Source organism: Corvus hawaiiensis, chromosome 4, assembly GCF_020740725.1.
Source record: "Corvus hawaiiensis isolate bCorHaw1 chromosome 4, bCorHaw1.pri.cur, whole genome shotgun sequence".
In the NCBI taxonomy this organism is placed as follows: Eukaryota; Metazoa; Chordata; class Aves; order Passeriformes; family Corvidae; genus Corvus; species Corvus hawaiiensis.
Window position 1 is genome coordinate 90,079 of NC_063216.1, and position 5,880 is coordinate 95,958.

The 5,880-nt window shown below is 51.3% G+C and overlaps 1 long non-coding RNA gene across 1 annotated transcript; it reads right to left on the reverse strand.

Annotated features, from left to right (window-relative positions):
• Positions 1-5,880, reverse strand: LOC125325475. Its single transcript, XR_007203349.1, has 2 exons — positions 5,602-5,880; positions 1-2,005 (listed from the first exon to the last, which is right to left on the reverse strand). It is a non-coding gene; the product is annotated as an uncharacterized LOC125325475 (long non-coding RNA).

Below are 5,880 nucleotides of genomic sequence, written 5' to 3' on the forward strand. Positions count from 1 at the left end.
TCCCTGGAATAATTTTTATTTGTAAAACAATGAATTCCCTGCTGGAATCCCAGTCACAGCCCCCCAGATCAAGGTGCAGTTTAAGGCCTTACATCCTGACCAGGACAAGTTCCTGTCCTTAGACATGGAAACCAGGAGAAAACTCAGACTGGATTGGAGCCAGCATCCAGAATGGGGAAAGTGAGGCAGCGTGCTTGGCCCAGGCTGGGGCTGGTACAGGGGGTGTTCCCCATAGGATGACACCCATGTGGAGCAGATCCTTTTCTTCCTTTGTCCAAAGTCCACTGGCAAAGGAGCAAATAACCCACAAGTGGGGCCTGGAAGGAAAAACGGTTCTGTTAAAATTAGGCAAAGAATGCACTAAGAAAAAATGGACATCCTTTTTAGGTATGAAAGTAAGTAGGGGAGAAACGTTGAAAAAGAGCTCTTTTATTTGGTGCCACCTCTTATTTTTTTATGGATAAAACCCTCTAGTGAGCAATCAGAACAGGAGTGGGAAAGCCAGGAGCCTTTGACTTCCACAGTGGACTTAATTTCCATGCTTAATTTCAACAATTTCTTCTCTCTCTCAGGACAGGAAAACCCACTTAAGTTGTCCCATCTTTGCCAAAAGCTTTGGTATTTGAGCAGCCAAACCCAATGGGCTCTGGCCCCACCAGCCTGTACTGGAGGGCCCCTGGTCCTGCCTGTGGTGTGGGATGAATCCCCAATTGTCCCCAGAGGGGGCTGCCCTGGTCCCTGCAGTGCCCAGCACCTGAGACACAGAGAGAGCCCTGTCCACAGGGGCTCCTTGTCAGGAATGTGGCAGCAGCCCCAGGAGCAGGCTGGAGGTGAGAACTGGGGCTGTGTTTGAGACTGACCAGGTCAGCTCAGTGTTTACCTGTGGGGGGAGTTTGGCCCCCCACGCTGAGTTGAAGCGGGATCAGGGTGACAGATGCTGCATTTTGGGCACCCTGAGAGTTTCTCTCCCCCTTGGAGATTTCCTGCGGGGATGGGGCAGGGCAGGGAGCAGAATTAACCCTGCACCTCCCATGGGCACTGCTGGCCTTTGTCTCTCTGTTGTGCCATCAGCCTGTGGGAATTTGCTGCTGCCGCTGCCACCCCACCTGGGGGCTGCGTGCTCCTGGCAGCCCTTCCCAGCCCCACAGCCGAGCTCCAGCGCTGCCTCCAGGCTGTGTTGGGAGAGTTTGCTGGGAATGTGCCTCATCCCTGGGAGTATCCTTTCCTTCCAGAGTGGATGGATGGAGCTTCTGGGCTTGTCAGCTTCAGAGTTTGCTTGCAAAAGTCACTGCAGGGAAGAATGACAAGGAGGTTTGTCAGAGTGGTGCTGTCAGACCCCACCTGCCAGTCTGTGCTTTGGGTTGGAGGTTGTTGTGTATTGGCTCTGCAGGGAATGAATGTCCCCTTCCCACCTCAGCCCAGCAGATGCCAAGGGCTCTTCCTGGAGTACTTAACTCTTTGCTTCCCTTTGGGATAACTTAATCTGCACCCTTCCATGAGCAATTCCTTGGCTTCTCCTGGAGAAAACCCCACGGCAGAGGCAGTCTGCAAAGGAGCCCAGAGCTGTGCTTGGAGCAGAGAGTGCTGAGAGCTGCGTGTGCCTCTGCTGCCCCAGGCTGGCAATATCCCCATGGCACAGACTGGGCAAATGGGATTAGAGGGAGCACAATCCCTTCCTGGAAGAGGTTTTCTCCTGTGCAGATCAGGCACAGGGCAGGAAGGGAACTTTGGAGATCAGCTGCTTTCCCCCAGAAAGCATCACTCACACCAGCATGGATGACATGACCTGTGCCTACTGCTCACCATGCACCCGGCCAGAATCAAGAGCAAAGGTGGGTTTGGGTGTGAGCACTTGAAATAACTTTGAAAGAGAAGCAATCACCTTTTGCTGCTTCTTTCTTTCTTTCAGATGCTGGGATTGCCTCTGGGCACATGTGCTGAGCTCTCCCTGCAGGGAACTGTCAGGCCTTAACAGCTGTGAGGTTGTGTTCTTCTCAGTGGGGAACTGGAGATAATAATTAATTAATTAATTGATTGCAGTAATGTTTTCTGAACCTTTCCCCTTTCCTGGTAGATCTTCTCTCTCTGCCTCTGAATTTACAGCTGTTCCCTGGTGTCATTGGCCCTGCCTGAATTCCTTGCAGCTCCTCACTGGGAAAACCTGGGATAACTTCAAGGGGACAGAGGAGACATTTTTAGCTGAAAACCTGGGGTGACTGAGAGGGGACACAAGAATTGTTTGTGTAGGAAAATGGGAGGGGATGTCAAGCGGAGCAAGGTGGCATTTTTGAGGGAAAAGCTGAGGTGATGTTTAGGGGAGAGAATGCACATTTTTGGGGCAGAAAAGAGTTAATATTGTACAGGAAGGAAAAACTGGGGGGTAAAACCTGATGTAATCTGTAGGGGACAGAATGAATATTTTGGAGTAAAAATGAGGTACTCAGTAGTAGACAAAGAAGGAAAATTTTGGGAGGCCAAACTTGACAAAGTCTCAAGAGCAGAGAATGAACACTTGGAGGGAAAAATGAGGTGATGAGTACTGAGCATGTGGGGAAAATTTGGGGGCTAAATCTGAGCTAATCTCTAGGGGAGAGCATGAACACACTGAGGTAATATGAGGGAATCAGTTGTGGGCAGATAGGGAAACTTGTGTAAAAATAATATTAAATAAGCTGTAGAAAGAACATTTTGAGGTAAAAATGAGGTAAGCAGTAGTAGACAGATGGAAAACTTTGGGGGTAAATCTTGATAGAAGCTACATGGTAGAAAGGAAATAAATATTGAAGGAAGAATGAGGGAATCAGTAGTGGACAGGTAGGGGAATTTTGGGGGGTCAAACTTGAAATAATCTAAAGGTTGAGAATGAATCTTTTTTGGTAAAAATGAGGTAATAAATTGGGGACAGTTAAGGAAAATTTTGGGGGTTAAACTTGAGGTAATCTCTAGGGAGAGTGTGACCACTGACATAAACTGAGGCAATCACTGGGGCTAGGCAAGGAAATTTGGGGTGTAAAACTTGGGAAGATCTGTAGGGCAAAGAATGAACATACTGAGGAAGCAATGAGGTGATCAGTAGTCAAGATGAGGTAGAATGTGGGGGGCAAACCCTGAGGTAATTATGTAGGAACCATAAGTGGTTTTGAGAAAAAATCTGAGCTAATTTGTAGGGGACAGAATGAACATTTTGGGGGTAAGACAGACATAACCTGCCTGGTTTTGGTTTTAAAATCTTGTCAGTGTACAGGGGACAAAATAGACATTTTGGCAATAAAATCCGAGTTCATCTGTAGAAGAAAGAACTCATGTTTTGAGGTAAAAAGGAGGTGATCAGAACTGGGCAGGTAGGGAAAACTGAGGGGGTAAAATGTGAGGTCATCTCTAGGAGAGAGAGGAGCATCCTGAGGTAAACTGAGGGAATTGCTGTGGACAGGTGGGTAAATCTGGCGGGTAAAACTTGAGGGAATCTCCATGGTAGAAAATGAGTATTTGGAGGTAAAAATAAAGTACTCAGTGGTGGAGACGTACGGAAAATTTTGGGGGTAAAATCTGAGGTGATCTGTAGCAGAGAGAATGCACTTGATGGGGTAAACTGAGGTAATCACTTATGGACAGGTAGGGAAGTTCGGAGGGGTAAAAATTGAAAGCATCTGTAGGGCAAAGAATGAAAAGATTGAGGTGGAAATGAGGAAAGAGGTAGTGGACAGGTGGGGAAAGTTTTGGGGGCAAATCTTGTGGTAGTCTCCAGAGCAGAGAAAGAATGCTTCCTTGTAAAAAATGAGGAACTCAGAAGGAGACAGATGGGGACATTTTGGGGGTAAAATCTCAGGTCATCTCAAGGTGAGGGAAGGACTATTTGGAGGTCAACTCAGCACTCACTGTGTCCTCCTTCTTTGGCAGCAGCTGGCAGGGAAGGGAGAAGAGGCCTCGGGCTGGAGAGGGGCAGGAGAAAGGCACTGTGGGCAAAGGCACCTCCCTGGCATCCCCAGGGCACCTGTGGGGAACACAGTGGACACTTTGGGAGCAAAGGGAGGTGATTGCATTGTCCCTTTGGGGGATGCTGGCATTTAGATCATTCCATCCGTTTGCCTGCTGACATTGCCCAGCCCAGGGGCTTTGGCTGCCAGGGCAGCACAAAGATTGTTCCCTGGGTGGTGCGCAGATGAATTCTACCCCAAGCCCTGAATTCCCTGCTGCATTGCCACTGGAATAGCCTGCCAGCGCCTCCTGGAGCATGGATATTCCCATGCAGAGCTGCCTATTTAACACCAGGTGTGTCAGGAACCAGCAGAGCTTCCAGGGAAGCTCAGCAGGGTCAGGGCAAGGACAGCTTCATGTTCCATAGAATTTGCTGTTTGTAACCCTCATCCCCCAGCCCCCCCCCCCAATGTCCCTGGGGGCACCTGACAGAGTTCCCTGGAATTCAGCTGCCTGCACCCCCCGAGCCCGGGCTCCAGGTGATATTTTAAAGCAGGAGAAGGCGCTGGCCGGACGCGCTCCCAGCCCCTGCTGAGGCAGCCCCTGTGCCCACGGGAGGACTTGTCTCCCTGCAGGAGCTGATTTCATTCCAGAGCCTCAGGAGTGGCCTCTGCAAGTTCTTTTCCCTCAGGAAAGGGATGCACATCCCCGCCTTCAGGGCACCAGCAGTGGGAGCCACTTGGGAAAGCTTTCCATCAGTTGTGCAGTTCCAGCTGGCTCCCCAAAAACTCCCAACTCAATCCAAACAGATTTCTCTGACTCTGGCCTTTCATTTGAAGGCATCTCTGAGGGCATTGCTTGGCATTTCATTGCTGTGGGGGAAGCTTGCCTTGGCTTTAATGCTGCTGAGGGATGATGGCCTCAGGCTGGAAGGGAAGGCATTTTGGGTGGCTGGGACATAGCTGGCAGGAGTGTGGGAGGTCAGCACCGGGAATTGCTGTCTGAGCCCCTCTGCAAACAGCCCGTGCTGACATTCCCCAGTGCCAGCTGTTCCTTGGGGCATTTTTGGGGTGTCAGTGGGGTCTGTCGGGGCTGAAGCATCTGCGGGTGCCTGTTCAGAGCAGCCCCTGGCCGAGGGGCCGCGGGCAGCCCTTTATCCATGTCCATCCCAGCACTGCCCGGGCAGCCCAGTGCCCGTTCCCGGCATGTGTGTTTGGCACGCTGTGTGCCACAGGCAGGACACTGCAGGCACAGCTCCTCTCTGCAAATCCAAAGCACAAGAGCTGCTGCTTCCCTTCCTGGGCCTCCCAGCCTTCTCCCTCCCCCTGTTCCCTGCCAGCTGGGACACACGGAAGGAGCACCAAGGAACACTCCTGGCAGTGAGCAGGAGTCACTGAGAGGTCTGTGCAGCTCTGGGCTGGAAAAGCTGGCCCGGCCTCAGCAGCCCCTGGGATTTTGGGCTGTGAACACTCACCTGTGGGAAAGGTCCCTCTGCAGGCAGGAGCAGCCCTGACCCTCTCCAGAAGAGCTTTGGCCGTGGACCAAGTGAACCCTCAGGACTTGCCTTGCTGATTTCTCCCTGGAAAGGGCCATGGAACGAGCACCTTTACAGCTGTTGGGTAAATCCTGGAAAGGGCAGGAAATCAGGTTATGGGAAGAGTTCAGTGCTGTCACACAACTGCTCACCTGTGTTGTTGCATGATCAGGTGCTGGCCATGGAGCTCTGCCCTGGGGCCATTGCAGGGGCTGGTGTGGAAAGCAGCATTAGCATAAAAGAAGGAGCTGTATTTGCATAGGAATGACCTTGCTGGCACTTGGCATTCCTATCCCAGGCAGGACATTGCCAGGAGCTGAGATTGGCTTGGCTGGAGCAGGGTGCTGAGAGTGCCCAGGTGTGGGTTCAATCGCCAGAGGAGCCATTCACATAAGGGTGCGACTTGGTGGTCTTTGTGTATCCATACCCAC